Genomic DNA, 21,313 nt, shown 5'->3' on the forward strand with positions numbered 1-21,313 from the left:
CCCAGAGCTTTGCTAGAAATACAAATAATCCTCTCAGATAATCTTAAAAGTAACAGAACTGCAAAGTCAAATTCAGTGCTCCATGATGTTTGAAGGTACTTCACAGTAAGCCTCAACTCAGTGCCAACTTTCTCCTTAAAGCATGGTTCCTTGAACAAGGATTTTTCCTATCTTTCAGGGGGAAAAAAAGCCTTTTTTAAAGGAGTTTACAGTAGTTAAAAAAATGAGTTTAATATTTTTTCCTGAGACCCCATGGAGTTATTCTGAAACCCCATGGCGTTTTGCAACAATAATAATTGTTGCAAAAAACCCCAAATTTGTTTCACAATACAAAAAATAAATAATATTCCTATTTAGTTTATCACTCTTCAATTATCAGTCTAGTAACATGAAGCTACACTAAACTCCTCAGTTTTCAGAGCAAGAGCAATGTTTTCAAACGCTGTCAAGTGTCTGAACACAGCAGTTCAGGATCAGACACAGTGTGGCTGTCACATCCAGGGACCAGGGCTGGAAGGTGTCACTTGGGAGAGAGTCTGGTACATCAGATAGTAAAATGCACAGAAGGAAAAGTAAGCAAAGACCAGACAAACTCGGTAGACAGAACCGACAGAAAGGCATTGAAAAAGCTATTAGAATTGGAAAGAAGAGAGTAAGTGGCAATGTCTGAGATTTTTATCTCTCTCCCTTGGTATTGTTTAATAACAGCCTAGACATTTTCTGATCATTTAGACTCTTCATCTGTTAGTGCAAGGTTCCCAGAGAGGAGCAGCCAGGCTCCAAGCAAGTGAAGGGAACCCAGAGTGTTCTAAATCTCTCTAGTTTTCAGTCACCATGATGCCAAAGCACACAGATCTCCCAAAGGAGCAACTCAACTGGAGAACAAATCTAAAAATGGAAGTCCCACCAGATTCCAGTTCCATCAGTATTCCAGTACATGATTCATGAGCTCCTAAACTCTGCTCTTCCCAGTACTCAAGTCTAGGTTATGCACCTCAGCCTATCTACTTCTTATGTTTTCTTTGTTGTTACTTATGGGAGATTACAAAGCTTTACTTTAGAACCTCTTGTCATTGGGATGTGGTATTTTATATATTCACTGTCACTGATTCTTTGATTTCTGTAGTCATTTGTAGAGACTGAAGAGAATACGTGGCATCATCAATTTCACAATTCATTGCTCTCTGGCTTAAATAATCAGCTTCTGCACATATACAGTACTTCTGCAACCCAATATAATCTTCCTGTAACATTTTAAGTAAAGATATACTGTTAATATTGCCAGCTTCAGGTCATTAACACCCTACTAAACCAACCTGAGTTTAAATGAAGAAAATTGTTTTACTGTCACTGCAAAAGAACAGCTATTTCTTTTCCTGTAACCCATACCATTCTTGTGTGCAAACACAACATGTTCATAATTACAGCAATAGAAGTCTATTTTAAAAGGTGTGAGAATAATGTTTACAAATGTGGAAAAGCAATAGTAAGTAATTTAGTGCATTACATAATGATAACCAGAAAAATGCACATTGTCTTTCATTATCTAACAGAATAAGTAAGATAATGTCTGCAGGAGTGACTCAGTGAGAGAAAAGAGAGAAGGCCCTTATGGCCGGAGGTGAAAACTGGCAAGGTGGAGGCAGCATGGCTGTCTGCCAACAAGGGCTTTGATGGATCTCTCTCCCTTCTTTCAGCTTCTCCCTCCAATCTCTATTCCTCCTGTGCTCTTTTATCATTTAGTTTAAGAAGGACAGCAGCAGGACCAGCCACCCCTGCATTTTTCTGTGGATTTAGCGAGCCGCACGAGCTGTGTTCCTGCAAGAATGTGCACACAGTGGCCACCTGCCCTCAGAAAATACTAACCAAGGACACAAGTTCTCTGGGCAGGTCCAACTGCTCTCCTCTGGCCATCCTGCCTCAGCAAACACCTGGGTGTTTGTGATAATTGCTAGATTTCATTTGTGCTGTGCTATTTTAAGATAATCCGTGCAGGAGGGATCACTGTGACTCAAATTGGCAGCAGTGGCTGCAGGAAGGCTGACAAGCTGTTGTGCATCTGGGAGAGCTCACACACACAAGGGCATTGGAGATGCAACGAGGATTTTCTCATACAGAAATCACTTCCAGAGTTTCTTACAACTTTTCCTTATTAGGATAAAATTATCCTTTTAATAAAAACATGTGGGAATTCTCACAGAAAATAAACATCAAGAATTCAAGGTGTTTGACAAAAATTATAGCAAAGCCCTACAAGACAATACTTACTAGATTATTAAACATGTCTGCTTTTACCCCATAAAAACCCATATGACTAATTATGCCACAAATATTTCCTACATACTTTGTTTCCCAGGATACTGACCGAGGAAAGTACTGATAAAAATAGCTTCATGGTTCTTCTTAAATATTTCCAGGATGAACGTATACCAACTCAGGTCATAGTACCTCCTCTTCACTCAAAAACTACTTTGATTCTAGTCTAGACATAGCGTATATAAGTTAATATAATGCTCAAACCTTTCTTTCTTGGCAGAAGTTTGTATAGGGCTTTCTAAAATGACATGGCAAAAGTAACTGATTTATTGAAAGGGTAACAAATTTATTGAAAAGCAGTGTCAATTTCCAGGGGAAATAATTCAGAAGCCAGAGTTCTGCTTAGTTTGTGCTGAGCTCCCGCTAAGGTTGTCTTTTCTCAGACAGTGATTCCTATAATTATCTTAGGCAGACAAGAGAATTCCTTCTGACACACTGGTGATTCTTACTGGTAGGCACAGTCATCGTATTACTAATTTTAGTACAGTTTAGAGCTTTTCAAAATATAAGAAACTCTTGTGATATAATGAATAGAAAATTAATATGAATCAATAAAGCTTTCTGATTCTAGGTACTTGTTTACCTGTATTGTTATTATTTCAGTGGGTTTAATTCTGTTATTATGTCACTGAACTTGAAGGTAGCATACACAAGAGAGAAATGCAATCAGAGACTAAAGAAACAGACATTTGACAAACATCAAATGCAGTTACAAGGATTCAGTCTATATTTCACGTGGTCATTGGCCTAGTGAGGTAAACTGTCCATTATCTGCAAGTGTTACTTCCCTACCTTTCACAGTTTCTTATTGTTGTTCCTTGTGTATTATATATTAAAATCAGATGTTCTGCAAAGGACAAGAACAGATATTGTAACTGCTGCTGAATAATTAAGTTGGGAGCTGGGAGCTGCAGGAATGATACTGGCTTTGAAAGTTATGATGGGTGTCTCCTTGGTGCATATCTCAGTAGATGTGAAGCTACCTTTATGATTATATTTTTCTTTTTTCTTTTGTCATGGACTGTCTCTAATTTGGATCCTTTTCCCTTCTACTTTTAAAGCATTATTCTTTATAGTTTTTGCCACACTTTGATCGCTGAGCACACTGAATAACAAATTTTACAGAGGAAAGACATCTGAATGTCCTCACATCATATTTTTCCCATAAACTGCAGTTATATTTAGAAAGTGGCCTTTAGAAGTGACACTGTGGGCTTCCATATGTACTGTGTCAAAGTCTTTTGTTTCACATGCATCAATTAAGAAACAAAGATTTTTCTCTTAGCTAATCCTTTGTTTCAGTTTCCTCCCCACCTGTAGGTGTCTGGGAGTTTGTTCAGTCTGAGAACACAGGGAATTCTGTCAGCCTGAGTCCCCTTCCTCATGCTGAGATTTGTTAGGCACTATTAGCAAATGGCAAAAAGGTATTGAGTCATCACATAAGAAAAAAAGAATGCTGGCTTCTCTATAGCCTTTATATTTTAGTCACTTTTTAAACCCTGTATTCTTGCAATTTCTTAGTGTCTTTTACAATACTATCTCAGCCACTGTAATACAAATTAAACTCATTTAAGTTATATTTGTTTTCAACATGTATCTGAGTGCAGACAAGATGTTATTCACACATCCTAGGCATAGAAATTGTGTATAAAACCACATCTATCCACAAGTGGGCCATGTACACACAGCTAATAGATTTGGTGTACCTACACTTAGAACTCTTCAGCCTAGGTAATGATTTTTCAGAAGGATGAAAGCCTTACTCCTTATCAACTAATGTACAAAGTGTGCACAGAGCCTTTCCAGGAAGGAAAGAGGGAAATAAAAGCACCTGTGCCATCAGACAGGTGGCAAAAAAGTAAAATATATCAACACATTTTCCTGTTTAAAGAAAATAGATTTCTAAGGTGAGAAGAGACAGTGAAATGAAGATGTAAGAAAATGAGCTGGTGAAAACAACAAATGGACATGGTGAAGGCATGGCTAGGAAAAAGAAGCAAGAAACAAAGATAAGGCACACTGTGTAACTACAGATCATGACAGTGATACATAAGCCTTTATGTAAACCTTTATAAAGCTAGGACTCTTTAGAGGGAAGAAAAACTTTTTTACTCATAGGGATGCAGAGTGAAACCTGATTATCTTTCTCTGATGCAATTTTGTAGTTTTACATTATTTTGTTATGAATGTCTACGTTGGAATCCTTAGGTAGTACATAAAAATCTACTCCTGAACTGTAGAAAACTGGCAACAGAATAGGAATTAGGACAGCCAGTTCTAAAGAGCGATATGCTGCAATCAGGCAGTGAATCTGAATTCAGAAAAGAAATAAGATTCTGCCAGAAATACAGGGGGTTGCTCCCAGACCCTTTCTTTGTAGGTGTCTTTACATTGACTGGTTGGGAGCCCTGGAGGGGCTGAGGTCTGGATGAGCTCAGTTTGAGCAGGGGCAGGTTTACATGAGGGATTACCTTTGCAAAACCTGACCTAGAAATCACAGCTCAAAGTAAGACCAGCACGGGAACCCAACAGGCAGAGGGAGAGCTGCTCCATGGTACTGACCTGCATGACCTTGAATCCTTGACAAATTTAGGGATTTCAATGTCTGTGAGCTACAATTCTGGATGAATGACTAGCTGGGTCTCTGGATACAGGCCTTGCCTCATTTCACATAAATGCTATTTGTGATTTTATTCCCACAAAGATTCCTGAGGAGGGATGTCTGTAACATTGTGGGGGAGAATAAAATAGAATCCTCTGAAAACCTGAAAGCAAACGAAATGCTGGATGGAAGCTCAGCCCAAACATTTCACTTACTGGTTCCCCTTAGACAAGATGAATTTGGCTACTATTCCAAATATTGGAAAGGCTTACATACCAAGCAGCCACTCAAATTGTCAAAAAACAGTGTAGTTTGTATATTAATAGAGCAAGGAGTTAATTGTACAATACATTAGTGAGTGATTTTAAAAGGTAGATGATGAGTCCTTTTTCTCTATTATTTCTATAATAATGAAATTATGGTTGTCCATCTGCTCTTTTTACCTTTGAGGAAGGGTTTAGTCCCAGCTTATTTTGTTGATGATAATTAGAGTTTCACGTCACTGACCATCTGGAACAGGAGATGTGAGCACTGGGAAACCAACCAAACTCGCTATTAGCAGGAACTTAAAAAGAGCTTCTTTCCCAGAACAGAGGAAATCCCACATAAAATGTTTGTATCCTTGCTTAACAAAACTTCCTTTCTTTTTCCTCCATAAGCTTTACTGTACAGACCAGTGTTATGCTTAAATCAGAGGAAGAATTTCTGTAATGCTTGTTAAAGCCAAAATTTCAGTATAAAAATGAGTGATCAGAACATCATGTTTTCAGGAGGTAATTCTCACTCCTCCATTTTTTTCACATTTTAGTATTTCGTATGCCTTTCCCCAATATTAGTGCCATATTAAAATTATACTTAGGATCTAGTTAATATATGCTAAAGTCTTCCTCTCTGTGGTGCTGGGTCTGTCTGAGCTGGAGTTCATTTCCCCCAGCAGTGCTCACAGAGCTGTGCCTCACTGGGAGCTGGAAGGGTGCTGATAACTCAGCCCTGTTTTGGCCCAGCAGCAGAGCTGCACCTCCAGCATCCCAATGGTAGAAGGTGAACAAAGACTTGGGAGAGGTCACAGCCAGGACAACTGACCCAAACTGCCCAAAGGGATATTCCATACCTTGTGATGTGCTCAGCAATAAAAGCTAAGAAAAGGAAGGAAGGGACAGATAAATGTTACTGCATTTCTCTTCCAGAGCATCTGCTACACGTACGTGGCTGGGCATCACCACCAGTGCTAAGCAGAGAATTAAACTTCTGTTTTCCTTTGCTTTCACACACAGCTTTTGCTTTATTTATGGGCCTTTCTCTTTACCCCTGAGCTTTTTTCAATGTTATTTTCTTCCCCCCTCCACATCCTGGAGAGGAGGGAGCAGTGGAGTGGCTGGGTGGGCACTTGTCGTCCAGCCAGGGTCAGCCCACCACAGTTCTCTAATTGGCACTGGTTTGTCTATGCAATTTATTTGAACAGGCAGCCTTCAGTTGCAGATTGCTAAGCTAGAGAGATTTCAGTGAGCAATGTTATGGAGAGGGACCTGAGGGATCTGTGAAGATAGAGCTTAGCTCAAATCAGCTGGGAATGTCTGTACTTGTCAGACCCAATCAAATCAGAGTAGCTGCAGGTATCTCTGTCCATTTACACACAAACAGACAGATAAGTTTTAAGTTCAGAATTAAGAATGCTGCTTGCAGGCCTTGCAAATCACACCTAAGTGGCAATTATTTAGCTACACTTTCCCTACAAATGACCAAACTGGCATCAAAGCGTCTTCATTTCAAAGATTTCTATTGGGAGCTCTTCAGAACTGAAGTGCACCCTGGTACAAGTCAGCCTGGTTTTTGAGCTCATCCAGATGTTTTTTTCTTGTCCAAATAACCCTTGTCTAGTGAATATAACAGATTTTTCTTGAGAGCAAGATAATTACATACAGAGTCTAATTCTACTTGCAGAGACAAGTCCCTTTTAGTTTAAAATGATAGTATTGATTTATTTCCCTTGAAGTGTTCCAAAAGAAAGCTCATTTCATCCTCTCTGGATTAAATACTGTGTGTAAGAGTCTGTCTGGCTCTTGCAATTAATTGACATACATATCATGTCTTCTCCAGAGAAGATAAAGGAGGAGTGTGTGTGAGAAAGGTGAGGAAGTCTTTTCTGACACTGCATTTGTGGGGTAGCCACCAGTACCTATTCACTGCCCAAATCCTTCCCAGAAATAAAGTACTGGAGAGCACAGGTATCTCAGAGAGACAGAGTTTGTCACAACAGGGTACTCCATAAAAAGTCTGTTATTCCTTGGAGATCAGGTTATGATTACATGAACAAAGAACCCATTCCTGTTGTGGGAGAATTTCCAGTGGCTACCCAGGAGCACTGGGGAAGGGTGATGGCTCTTGTGATCCCTCTGTCAACCCCTCCAGATGCTCTGTGCTACAGTTCAATTTGAATTTCATCATTCTGACCTGCTCTAAGCATTTTTACTTTTTTTACCAACAATATCAGGTAAACAGCTTCCTCCTGCAAGCTTTGATCTTTTAAGGCTCAAATACTTAAGCTACTGAGGCTGGTAGAACTGACACAACTCTCCAGAAAATATATATATAGTTCTGTGTGCATGTGGAACTGTTCATAAAGCACATCAAAATAATGCAAATGTTATCAAATACTCTAAAATTACATAATGCCCAAAAATTTTCATATCTTACAAAGGAGGAATTGAGAGGTACCTTTTGTAAGCATTTCAATAAAATTGAATTTTTATGCTTATTTTTTTCATACACAGAAACCCCCTGCTCTCCATACCTAAAACATCATTTCAGGGTGCGTGTTTCACTTTTTGGAGTAGGAACTTTAATGGTTTTAGGATATACTTTTGTCACTTGAGCAGAGAATAATTGATAACAGTAGCATCAGCTGCCTTCCTTCAGTGCTAGGCACAGCAGGAGTGACTGCAAACCTCTAGATACTGCACTTCACAGATACTTAAATTATGAGACTCAGCAAATTTCTATTCTTAGAATTTATTCCAAGGGTTACAGAGCTCCACTCTCTCCTTGTTTCCACTTGCTTTTGTATTGGTCTTAATCTTTCTCTCCTTTATCTTTTCAGAAGACAATGGTCACCATCTCCATCTCACTCTACCCATTCCTCTGAATGCTGCACGACCAGCTCCACCAGTTCTGTGGCACTAGGGACTGTGGCACTAGACCAGTCCCTAGGTCTCCCACCTGAGATAAAAAGAAATTATTTCTAGAGATAATCTAGGACTCTAATCTCCAACCTCCCTCATACCCTAAAGTCTAGAGAGACCCTGACTTCATTTCTGGTGCAAGTACCTCTTCACTATCCTTCTTGTTATTGTGACAAAAAGAGGAGGTAATGAGGACAAGAGGGATGATGTGATGGTCACAGCACTGGGGACAGCAGCTGCCTGAGTCTGGGGACCAGCAGTTGCAGGGAAAAAATCACATATTTAAGTTTTAGATGGTACACACCTGAAAAATGAGATCCTGGAAGATTTTTAGTTGATGAAGTTTGTCAGCTCTCCGCTGAGATTTGTCAACTAAATATTTCAGAAACCTTTAAAAATTTGCATAATTTTGTCACATTTTCACAAGGGTGAAAGATATGTAGGAAACAGATGGGTTATTTCCTCTTTCCTCCCCTTGGAAATGACAAATTTGAATTTCAAAGTGGTACAGTAAGAAAGCTTTGTAATTGTATGGTTGTGAGGTTTCTGCCCAAGCTAAGCACAGAGGTATTCTCTCTATAATGGCTCTTCAGAATGCTAATTTAGAGAGGGGGGAGAAAAAAAAAAAGGAGAGGGAGAGAAAGAAAAAAAATCTTCATGGAAATTGCAAATGCAACATGGCAATGTAGTCTCAATGGTGACATTTTGGGCAAAGTTACAAGCCGTGACAGAGACAGAAAACACTCCGAACAGCAGTTGTGCAAGTGGCCCTGAGAGAGCTCAGTGTGACAGAGCTGGTTCATTTCTACTGTGTTCAAGGCAATGGCACTTAGGAACATTCCCTGTGAAGACCATTGTACCAGGGAAAGACATCCAGTCTTTTTATCAGTTCGCTCTTAATGCATTTGGAACTTTGATGTTCCCTAACTAATTGCTAATTATAATGATCTACATATTCTGCATGTCATGTGCATATGTGTATGTTATTCAGATTCCTAATGAAATTTTGGCACATTTCTGGGGAGACATAGTGATTTTGAAAAAGAATGTTCAAATATGATCAAAGTAGTATCCCAACAATTCATTGAATCAAATAATACTCATTCTTCCCTTAGTAGGTTCTCCATTACAAAATCTCACAAAAGTGATATAGTTTTTTAGACTTTAAAGCATTTTAATTTTGTATCCCAGTTCACTGAATGTTTACTTTATTTTCACTTAAAAGCAATCAAACAGTTTTTCTTTTCACATTGTTCTACTGATCTGTAGCAAGCGCAGCCAGAAGCGATAGTGAGAGGAATGAGAATAATGGAGTGCCTAGCAGGCTGCTGCTCCTGCCTCAGACACACTGAGAGAAGGTTACAGCTAGATGAAAATATTCCTGAAGAAAATGTCAGCCTCCTGAACCATTGAACAGTGTACATCTTCTTTATTACAGTATTTTTATTCCTACAGAGTAAGGTGAAATTATTTCTAAACTCTCATTATAGGATGTTCACAGTTTTACATTCTATTTCTAGCATTAGCAGGACTTAGTCCATGGCTTGGAGAGTATTTTCATTGTGCATTGTTAGAGTGAAGTGAATGCAAACATTTCTGAGGCAAGACTCCTACATTCTAGTCATTAAGAGGGTAATGAAGCCGGGCTGAATTATTTTCCTCCTATTAGTAGCTGTGTTTAAGCCTCACAGAATTTCCTGACTACGGAAAGTATTTATTTTTAAACTAATTGGTGGAAATTAATGTGTTATACTACATATTTATCCATAAATCAATGGAGTCTTCACAAAGCCAGAAAGAAAAATTATCTATTTGTCTGTCTGTCATTTCTGTGCGGTTTTTAACAATGCATTGGATAGGCCAATAGTATATACCTTAATTTTAACAATGGAATATGTTCTTTAACTCTTTCAATCTTAGCACTGAGAAATAAATCACAATCAGCTAGCAGCCGTGTGTCCAAAGCCTTACAATTAATTCATTCTTATCAAAGCAAAACCTCTCATCTGGTGTAGTCAGTATTAGGTCACTTTGATCAAGTGATTTATATTTAGGAAATTGGGATGGGTTGGATTCTATTATCCAGATTATTTTCAAGATTCCTATTAACTTTTAGATTTCCTCCAAGTAGCATATGATAAGTAGCAAAGCTTAAAGGAGACTTATCATTCAAAACTCCTATACAATACAGACTTCCAATTATTTTGAGTAAAATATCCCAAAAGATGGAAGTCAGAGAAACAGCATGAGTGTTTGAGTGTGTATTTGTGTGTTTTCTTGTTTTCTCTTCTTGCTGTAATCCTTAAGGATAAAAAGAATGTTTTACTGTTTTGATTGCCTTAGAATTTGGGACTGAAATTCCATCCACATCAACTTCCCTGCCTAAGTGGTGATTCCCTCTCTTTGTTAATTTTACCCTGAGTGCAGTTCAGCAATCCTCCAGATTGCCAAGAGCTAGTGGCAGGTGCCGTAATCAGCACTGACTGCACGCTTGAGCAAACCAATTTCCACAGGGTTCAGCAGCCCCTAGCTGCTGAAATGAGCCCCCGAGGCTGTGGAGAGCCAGCTACAGTTTAGAAGGGCTTCAGACAGAGCAGCCTTTGCAGTTCCAGGGCAAGGAGAAAAGGTACAAGACGGATGCAAAGCCACGTCCCTTCCCATCTGCCACCCTGCCCGAGTCCCACTCCCTGTCAGACTGCACAGGCTGCCTCTAAACACCTCTCTGCCTGTGCTTTGAGCTATTGCTTTGCAGTCAGCATTTACCAGGGTCTAAGTTCACTTTCAAGTAAGTCTGAACCTATTCTATCACCTTCTCAGAAATTCTATCTTTAAATTTTTATTTTTTTTCCCAAAAGAGACTTATTTGGACTATTTAACATCCCAGCACAGTGGATTTTTCCAGTGTATGATTATTAGTATGTGTGCTGGGACTTGTTAGATTATGCTTTCTTTGTAGAGCACTATCCAGTAATTTTGTTTTAATGTTCTAACATTAAAGGTATAACAGGTTAAAGAACTTTAGGCTATAGAGTGATAAAGTAGTGAACAATAGGTAACATTGCAATTCTAAGATTTCTACCATGGCTGGGATTTTTCTTTTTATAAGATGTAAAAAATAAAATGTTAACATATTAGCAGAAAGGAAGAAGAGAGCTTGAGGCCCACTTTTCTCCTGCAGGAATATTACTGCCATTCTCTATGCAAGGCTGACCAGCTTTTCTAGCAAGTGGAGTGCCTTTCCCTAAGGTGAAATTCCATTCTGTTTATTTGCTATATTTGGATCAGGAACAGAGACTTAGAATTCAGAATATCCCTAAATCCCCATCCTCAGCTCCAATATATCAAGAAAACAAAACATGTAGCATGTTGTGTTTCTGACGTTATTACTGCCAACACTGGATCATACAATTCACATCTGGATTTATTTTAGACTTTCTCATAACAACAGCTGCATTTCTTGTCTTCAGTTGGATACATTTTTAAAAATTAAAATTGCCATGGCAACAGCTGCAACCATTTATTATAAAGCAACAGAAGTGAAACTAATATTTGTGAGAGAAGCTTTGTTATCAGGCAGGATAGCATTTCATTCAAACAATGTCCAAGTCATTTTTCCCTAGCTGTTCCTTTTTTAAAAAGAAAAATATAGAAAAATATTTTCAATAATGAAATGTTGGTGGCATTGAACAGCTCAGGAGATTAAAAAGATTTTGTTCTTTAGATTACTGGCTCATCTCAAATCCAGATTAGTAAGAGGCAAAAATTATCAGCTGTTCAGGAGGCACATGGAAAAATCAATAGGGCCATGGAGCTCTGAAAATCCCATTCCCACAGCAGCTAGGTTCTCAACTGCAGCAAAAGAGAGAGACAACTGAGAACACAGGGTGTGTCTTCATTGGGGAAAAAAATGATGTGAGCCATCCTGGAGGAGTGCTAACGATGAACGCGAAGGAAAACTCTGCAGGCAGTTTGCAGTGCTAACACAAAAGGGTTCCAAATGAACTGTCCTGCCCTTCACATCCCTTGCACTGTGTCACCTGAGAGAAGGGAACTGTTTTCCTGAGTAAAATATGGCTAAAGAGGGATGTTTGGCACAGCCTCAAGATTAGGTTGTTCCAAGTCAGGACTGAAGTGAGGTCATCTAGTCTGAGCACATTAGAAATCTTGTGAACCATTTTGTTTGCATCTATTGACAATGTTTCCTGGAGCATTTTTTTTTTTTTAAGTCTAAGAATCTGGGTAGGAGATGAAGATAGACAAATTGTACTCCAGATCTTAAAAGGCTATATGAACTGCAGATTTTTCTCATTTAACCCCCTTCTGACTATGAAAGAATCTGTTTTGCATGCACAGGCTATACAAGGATAATATACCACATACCAAGGATCACATTTCTTCCTATTAGAGAGTGAGGGAAGAACACTGAAGTAGAAAAAACTTTAGACATACTTTCATTCTCCTTCCACTCTAAATTTTGTGGGATTCAGTGTACCTTATCTTTATCAATTACATTCAGCATCAGGCCTCCCAGTGCACTGCTCTGTTCAGAAGTTTCTGAAGATGCTGAAGTTCTGTGAAGGAAGTAGACCAGGGGCTCCTTTCCTGATCTCTGACAGAAAACACTCTGCAAGTGAAAAAGCCTAAGGCTGTTGATAGGCCAGAAATTTGGCACAGCCCCATAGTATTGGCAGTGAATTATCCACCTGCTCCAGGGACTACCTGCATCCTCTAGCAGCACACTTAGCTGTGTCTAGGATATAATAATTTAAACACAAACAGTAGCATCAAAGTCTCTTAAAAGACAAAGAGTACCCATACTTACTAAGCTCTAGCTTTGTTGCAAACAAAGATTATTATATAGTCTGACTTCCTTAGATTACTTTTATGTCACAGACAATTTACTTCAGGGATATAACAGGAAAAACAGAAGAAAAAAGATTACACCTTTTGCCTGAGAAAAATTTATGAAAGCATATAATTAGTACATTCTATTTTTATAATGAGATCTGGTAGAATATAAAACTGCCATCTGGTAGAAATCATAAAGACAGTTTCTTTCTCCTCCTTTCTCACTTAACCTTTCAATTCTTTGTAGCATATTCCCAGCACCTGCACCCAGTTCTGTCCTTCCTCTTCCACATTCCTAGCTAAGCTTTACACCCACTGTTACACTTCAAGCAGTTACATGGGACAGCTGAGGCTTGGCTGACCTGTGGTGAGAGTGGGGTCCTGTCCTGTCCACTGCCAAGAGGAGAGAAGCAGTGAGAGTTCAGTTTGCTTTCCTCGAGGTGTGGAGACCTTGGAGCTTCCTCTCACTGTCTCTGGGGGTACTGAGCTATGCACAGACAGGCTTCCTCAGCTTCTGGAATGATGTCTGTGAAAAGACATGGGCTGCACCACCCTTGGACACATCAGATTTTCATAATCATAGGTCACAGAATTAAAAATTCCTTTGAATATTAAATGAAAACCTGCTGCATATGTTCTTCCATTGATCAGCTAAGCAATGTGATACTACCCTCACTCCTTTGTTCACATTGATTCAAGGGGATTTCAGAGAAGATTACAGTGTATTGTAGTGCTGTTTAACCAGCTAAATCTCGGGGACAAGTTGGTTTAAAGCCTGCAGGAGGGTGAGGTGAGTAGGACCATGCATTTGTGAAGGATAAGAAGCAGCTGTTATTACAAAGGAAATGCTGCTATTCATCCCTGGGTATTTCACAGTGCACACGGGTCTCGTGGGTTCTCCTGCAGTGTTATGAGGATGAGTCAAAGCCAAAATGAAGGGAATATTGTCTGGCATAAAATATGCATCATTTTCTCTTGTTTCAGTCTTAAACTACTCCTAAACAAAATCATGGGCTGTGTGATTATAAGAAAATTACTATTTAATAAAGATTTAGTGGAAACTGTTTCCATTTAATCTCTGCTAGTTGCCCATAAGACCAAAGGATTTTTCATGGCTAACCAAGCTGCTTAAAATCTTTCTTAAAATGTTTGGGTCATATCCTGCTTTTTTTTTTTTTTTGTAAAGCCAGTGCACATCTATATCAACTGCACTGAATCAGTGGAGTTACTCCAGATACTCATCACTGTAAGGGTAATTTGAGGCAGTTTCTGCTCTGGAGCAGGATGACAGTAAATCACAGTGATTTCCTGGTAATCTGCTGCAGAGTTCTAATGCTCCATGCAGGCAACCATCAGCCCACATCATTTTATCAACAGGCAGGTGGAGTTCAATTGGCATAGATAAATGTAAAATTTGTTTTCATCAGTGAAGTCACTGTGAAAGACGAGCATAGTTGAAAGACTTTGTTATCTTATCCTTGAGTTATCCCAAAAATTTTAGTAGAAAAAAAGTGGGGGGGAGGGTAATTAAGACCTTCCAGTAATCACCTTCCCCAGCCCTTATGGACATATCAGTCAGTGTCCTGTGAATGTGCTCTGCTGTGTTATTCTTTGCACTCTGATTGCAGAGTAAATGAAGCCCCATAGCATCACATTCTGCCACTTTTGTACAAATAAACCTCAGGCATGGATCGAATTAGGCCTCCAGGAGCACAGCACATTAAACTCTTGCTTATGCTGACAGAATACTTGCAATTGCGCATTAATTCAATTTTTGGCTTTCAAGAGAGATCTATCCTTTTCACAGAAAATCCTTATTCTAGGGTCTCATCACCCTGCACTAATGAGAAGAACTGTCACATAAAGGGAAGATTGTGTAAATGTTTCTGTTAAACATTTTTTCAGCTCTTTAAGTAACTTTGGAGATGAGTGGCTTGCAAGTAAAAAATTGAAAGATGACACAAAGGTGAATAATGAAGAAGAATGTAAAGCTAGTCATGCCAGAGCTAGGAGTGGACAATAGCTCCCAACTCGGGGGTCAAGGGTAGGGAGGCAAAAAGATTGTTCAGGCTCATGAACAAGCAAGAGTCTTAACACATAGAGCACATCTAAGTCCCCTTATGGGACACCTAGCATCATGCAGTCGATTTGACTCAAATAACACAGAAAACTATTTCATTTTTCCTTCCAGATATTGACTGAAGAATTTTTAACTCGTTCATTGTTTCTTATTAACTCACAGAGGGTGGATGGCTTGTGACTTTTACAGTCATGTTTTCTTTGCAGAAAATATGCAAATTTTTTACAGTGCTGTTCTGCCTTGCAAGTTCTATTTTGTGTAAGCATAGTGATTACAGAGAGATGCCAGGCAGGGGAGAAGTTCAGCTCTTTGTATTAGTACAGTAAATATATTTATTTGGTGGTCGATTCTTTGTTTCTACTTTCTTAGCACCGTGTGCATCTTCCCAGCTGCTAAAACCACTAAAAGCTCCCTAACAGGGAGGACAGACTTCAAGCTGCTCTAGATACACACAGGTCTTCCCTCTTGATGCAAGGTTTAAAAACAATTAAACAGTGAGTTGGATTACAGTTCTGATATCCAAATGAGAAAGGATCATATTTGCAGGCACAGAAATGCGTAAATTATGTGTCTTTTGATATGATCAGCTCATAAGGACAGTCAGAGGGATAACACAGAACACAGCATATGCTTTCACAGACAACCCACTATCAGCCATCTGGTTTCTGCTGATGTGCTTCATTCCTCTGGAAGATATGGGGCAGGAAAGAGTTGTCACTGTGACTGTGATATTTTCAAATAGATTTATGAAAATTAGGCATTTAGAAGCAATAGCAGTCATTTGAGAATGAAATATTCCTATGCTAAGCCTCACAGATATGTGAACAAATTTTACTGTTATAGCCTTAGTTTTATTTTACACAGATTTTAAGCCCGTGTTGCTGTTCATCAGGATTTCTTTCTGTCAAAGATAAAAACAGGTTAGAACAAGGTAATGAGAAGCTAAGATACTTGTACAGATGACAGTGCACACCATTTCTCAGATGCACTGGGGCAGAGAAGCTCCACACCAGAGTAGAGATGGTGTTAGACTTCAAATTGCTCTGCCTGAAGGCCCATTAGGTCCTTAATCATTGTCAAAACTATCACCTCACATCTCCTTTCTATGAGTCAAAGTGACTGCAGCCCTGTAGTGAGCAAGTTCTGAGCCAGGTCAGAGGGATGCAGCAGGGACTCTGGCAGCAGGGACTGGGAAAGTTTTCCTGGGCACCAGGGAAGCTGAGTTCAACCCCATCCAGGTGGGTGAGATACCAGCACAGGTGGTGGAATTTTAGGGCAAGAATGGGATCACCAGGGATAGATGTTTTCCAAGGTTCCCTAAGGAGGTAGAGCAGATTTCCTGAAGATCATGGGTTGGGAGACAGAGAAGGAGGAGGGACAATGACAGATTTTCTGCATTCCTACCTCTGGCATTTGGGGGTAGATGAGAGCTAATATCTGCATTAGGGAAAGTCTACCTGGAAAAACACAAACTATTTGCTGTTTTCTCTGACAAGCTGTTGCTGCTGTGTGTCAGCTCAGGCTTGGACACAGAAGAAAACTGAAAATAGTAAAAGCAATAAAAGCTCACATACAACAACAGTAAGTGTTAGCTTGGTTTAAAGTAATCAAGATAAAATGTCCTCTTGTATTTTAGACATTCTGGAAAAGCCTACAAAGGAACAAAGCAAGGTCAGAAAACAGAGGAAGAAAATAAGCCAGAGAAAAAGAAACAGAGTGTAAGGCCAGATAGAAAATAGTTTCTAAAAGCAACTGCTAGACCTTTTTCTAGAATTAAAAACAACACTAGTAGCAGTGATGAAATCAGTCTATAAATGGAATAAAAACCATGATCTGCTGTATTGCCAAGGAGACTAAAATTTTGGGTATCCATAACGAAGGTTCAAACGCTGGCCATTTGGGCAGTAATTCAACTACTAGTCTGTTTTTGTTTTTTTCTCTCCTTTCTTAGCTTTTATATAAATATCTATATAAATAGAAAGTTTAACGTCTATACTTTGCAAAGTCTCTGTTTCAGGAACCTTAAATATCTATAAATTTGCAAATATTGTCAGGAATAAATTCCATGGAGGCAGATTCATATATACAGACTCTCAGTGTTCTTTTAATGTATTGATCACTGTTTTTAACACTTCTGAAAAACGTTTGTTGTTTGAAATTTTTATCTGGAAGATCTCCACATATTTGTTTCAAAACTGTTAAAACTGGCTGCCTCTGCTAGTCCTTAAGCCTTCCTGCTCTGGTGTGTCTTTGCTTTGCCTTTACTGCCTGCAAACCTCTGCTTCATACATGCTTTTGTTGGCTTGGCACAGTCAAATCCCAAACTCCCCCAGTTGTTTTTATCTTTATCCTTCATCTTCTTATTCTTCCTGTGTGGAGATCTTTTGTGGGAAAACCTAAGCAGTCTCTACCAGCTTGCCAAGAGAAGGTGTGGGTGTCTGGTGCCATGCATGGGCTTTCACATCTGGTTTCTGGTTCAAACACATATTGGGGGTAAATTACAGCTCTGATGTTTTGGCTTTTGTCCAGCACTTTTAGGAAAACTATATAGCCAAAAAGCTGTGTGGGAACAGAAACTGTTTGATTCAACCCACTTCTCTGAAAGGTCCAAGTTTTCTAACATGCTGTAGTGACCTATCCTTTTCTGCATAATTATAATCTTAGCAAAAAATAACCTTCTTTCCCTCTTAAAAACAACCTTGAACTTTTTTCTGGCCTGTTTTATTTTTCTTAATTAGCAACTGCTGAAATCACCATGTAGTTCTATAATTATTTGTCACCTGAGGGAGATCCCACTTTATTCAGTGAAGGTACTTTGGGGAACATCTGACCTTCCTGTATTTTCAGGTATTCTTTTCTTTTCTTCACACTGTTCCTGATTCTCTTCTGTGCAGCATTACATGTGATCATCAGGCACGTGATGAAGTGGCAAGGAGGAAGAAGGGCACTTGGCTATAGGAAACCCTTTGGCTTAGCAAGTAGAAAGAAATATTCCTCTCCAAAGCTGTTTATTTTCATGTTGGTCAAATAGACAGGAGAAAGACAGGAATAAACCAGTCTGTTTGCTGGTTATTTCTAATAACTGATTCTACATAATTCCATTAGAAATTTTCTGCTGTTTGTACACATTTTCCTTCTGATGCCTGAGTGTATTTTCTTCAGCATAAGGTGTTTTTCTAAAATTCATCTGATACAGGTGTTGCTTCACTTTGGTTTATATCAAAACTAAGCATCATTATGCTGTTCTGCTAGTTAACGCTGATTAGCATCTCTTTATTTGATGCTGCCACATTATCCCTCTGCACATCAGGTTTGGACAGAAAAAAAAGTAGGATACAACATTTAACCTCAATAACAGATTTTCCTCAAAAAAATTGCATGAATTACTGGAAAATCTTTGCTGCAATGCTAAGTGCTTTCTATTTTATTTCTTTTTTTCCAAGGAAAATACATTAAGCTTTCCTCACAGGCTGGCAAAACTAACAGGAAGAAACAGATCTTATGAATAAATGAGATTTTGCTTAAGAATAACTGAAGATGAAAAAAGTAATCAATTAAGATGTAACTGGAAACATGACTGGATGCCTTCTACTGCAAAAGCCCTTCTGTCATGCAGGCCTTTAGTATTAGATCCCTATAAAGTGTGTAGAGTTAAAGTGTTTGTCATGCTGAGCTTTCACCCTAAGGTGATCTCAGGAGATGAGGGGAGGGAAGTGGAATGCTTCAGTGAGAGTGTCAGTGGTAGAACTGGCACAGGCTGTTAATCCTTCTATCTGCTTCAAGAAAAAATACCACCCTAACTTGCAAAATATTGCATAAATAAATATTGCCTATATTTCCTTTTTTGAAGGCTGTGAGAGCACTTGAGCCTGTCCGGTGTTACTGGCTCAAGGAAACACAGAAGAACTGGAAATAAAAAGAGATCTGTTAAATAGCTTTCTAATATAGAAAGTGCTGGCTAGTCCTTATAAGAACCAGCCAGGAAGGGAAATATTATTCCTGACTCCAAGGAGGAGAGACAGAGGTTACTAAGCTCACACACAGAGGTAGTAGGGACTGTGTCTGTGAGATCCACATATTGAGCATCCAGTGAGGAGCCAACAAAAATCTCTCATTCCCATCCCAGCACTCTTTCTCATTATGGGGGGCAGATGAAGAAGGCCTTTGCCATTAAATCAGTTCATTTATCAATCTCTGAAAACAGTTATCTACTGCATTTACTTTGAGGATTCCTTAATCTACCTCTGATACAAATTTACAGAAATAAATCTTTTTATTTTTTCCTTAAACTCAATCAGGGTTTAGAAAGTCTCCAAAACCTAAAAACAGTTTGAAATTTAGTATCAAACTCTCCCTCACTGCTTATTAATGAACCCAATCAACCCCTTTGTACAGAGAGCACAGAGCAGACAGCAGAGAGGGCAAGTCATGCCAGCAGGCCTCTTGAATTGCTCTCCAAGGAAAAGGAAGAGGAGTAGAGGCACTATAATTTTAATTATGGTTTTCTCCAGTGTTAAACTTCGCAATTTTGTTTTCAGGTCAAATAATTGGTTTGGCAGGAAGTAGTGGAATAAACAGGATGAAATCCTGTTCTGTTAAATTGCAGCTTATATAGAAAAACTGTCAGGTAAATTACTGTGTATTTTGGATGCTTGAAAGAATTAAGTTAGTGCTAAAAAGAAACATCTCCAGAAAAATAAATAGCTCTAGTAGAGAATAATGCAAAATGAAAACTAGAAGTAGATATTATTTGAGCTGCAGGGAAACTGGAGTTCTGGAAAGATTTAGACCAGAAACTACAGTAGTATAATGAGCATATGTCATGTTATGGTGCTTTTAAAAAATCATGGGGGGCACACTGAGTAGAAAAAATTTTCAGTGAGAATGAGTCACTTCATATTTGCTCCTGAAATAACTATGCTAAGAATAGGATTCTTTCTTCTAGTTTTCTTCATACCTGAACTTTTTGGTAGATTGGAGGGCAAACTGTAACTCCAACCAATCTTAATAAAGCCAACTTTTCTTGCCCTAAGACTAACACACTTAATAAAAAGCCATTCACTGGCTGTGGCTTACATTTGACTAATTAATTTTCACTCCATGTCAAGGCCTTTGTTGTTACTGAGCATTCCTGTCATGGTCAGAGCCCATCATTCTAATAGAATAATTTTCCTTCGTTTTAGGACCTCTCTGAATTCACCACTCAATGCAGGCCACAGCACCAGTGGCACAAAAGATCATTTCCTGATTTATAGTTCACTGAGCAAGACAGACTAGCAGCTGCAGTCTCTGCGTACTTGGCTGGGACAAACATCAAAGAACCAAGTGGCTGCTTTGCTGTCAAGACACGCCTACAAGTTTTTAGGCAAGAGAAATAAAGAATTATAACTGATGCACTGGTCTAAGAAAGCCACGGTTGAAAAAGGATGGAAAATTTAGATAGCAACGTGTTGCTGATTACCAGTTCCTCTGCTGCCAGTTTTGTGTCCTTGTGTCAACCTTCCACTAGAAATCATCTCACTGATTTTGTGGCGCTGCTAATCAGCATAACTGGAGATAACAGATTTAGTGCTTAGTTACTTTTGTTGTAGTACATGAGCATTCTCTCCTCATATTTGTGGTGCTCCACCATATGCCTTGAGAATCCTTGTGCCATTTTTGCAGACTGAAAGCATGACAACTATTTTCACATCATGTTATTTCAGTGCAACTGTTTAGAAAATCCTTTATACAGAACTTCAACTCTAAGCTTTATTTCCAAATGAAAAACATCAGACCACAAGGATCTCATTCTTAATATCCAAAAGCTTAAAATACTCACAACTTTTTAAAAATTCTAAAATTTTAATTCTTAAAATAGCAATCATTTTCCCACAATCCAAGGTGCGTTCTGGAATCCAATGCCAAGCTCAGTACATTTTCTTTGACAAGGATCATAAAAATACTCAGAGCAGTACTCAAAACAACAGAATAAAAAGATCTAAAATGTTGCTTAAATAGTTTGGGAGGCTTAGAGCTATTCTGTATCTGCTCAATATAACACTTCAGCAAGAAAAAAAGACATACATACATGGTCTTACTGGTGTTCTGGGTAATAACTGACTGGTGACAAATAACTCTGAGACACTCAAAGCCTTATTTAGTGCACAGCCCCTTTGCTTTGGTGGCACCCTTTCCCATTCCAAAATCCTTGTGGTGGCTGCACTCTGGGGTGGGAAACAGGAGATGACCCCGGACAACTGCAGCAGTTTCTTTCTGTGGGACAACATCCATTCTGTCCACAAGGTT

At 38.9% G+C, this 21,313-nt stretch overlaps 1 protein-coding gene across 1 annotated transcript in view; it reads left to right on the forward strand.

The window, feature by feature from the left end:
• The window catches only part of SLC9A9 (solute carrier family 9 member A9), a 174,636-nt gene that overhangs the window by 47,323 nt on the left and 106,000 nt on the right, over window positions 1–21,313 (forward strand). The gene's annotated exons all lie outside the window — the stretch shown is intronic.

This window comes from Cinclus cinclus, chromosome 10 (assembly GCF_963662255.1).
Source record: "Cinclus cinclus chromosome 10, bCinCin1.1, whole genome shotgun sequence".
Taxonomy (NCBI): Eukaryota; Metazoa; Chordata; class Aves; order Passeriformes; family Cinclidae; genus Cinclus; species Cinclus cinclus.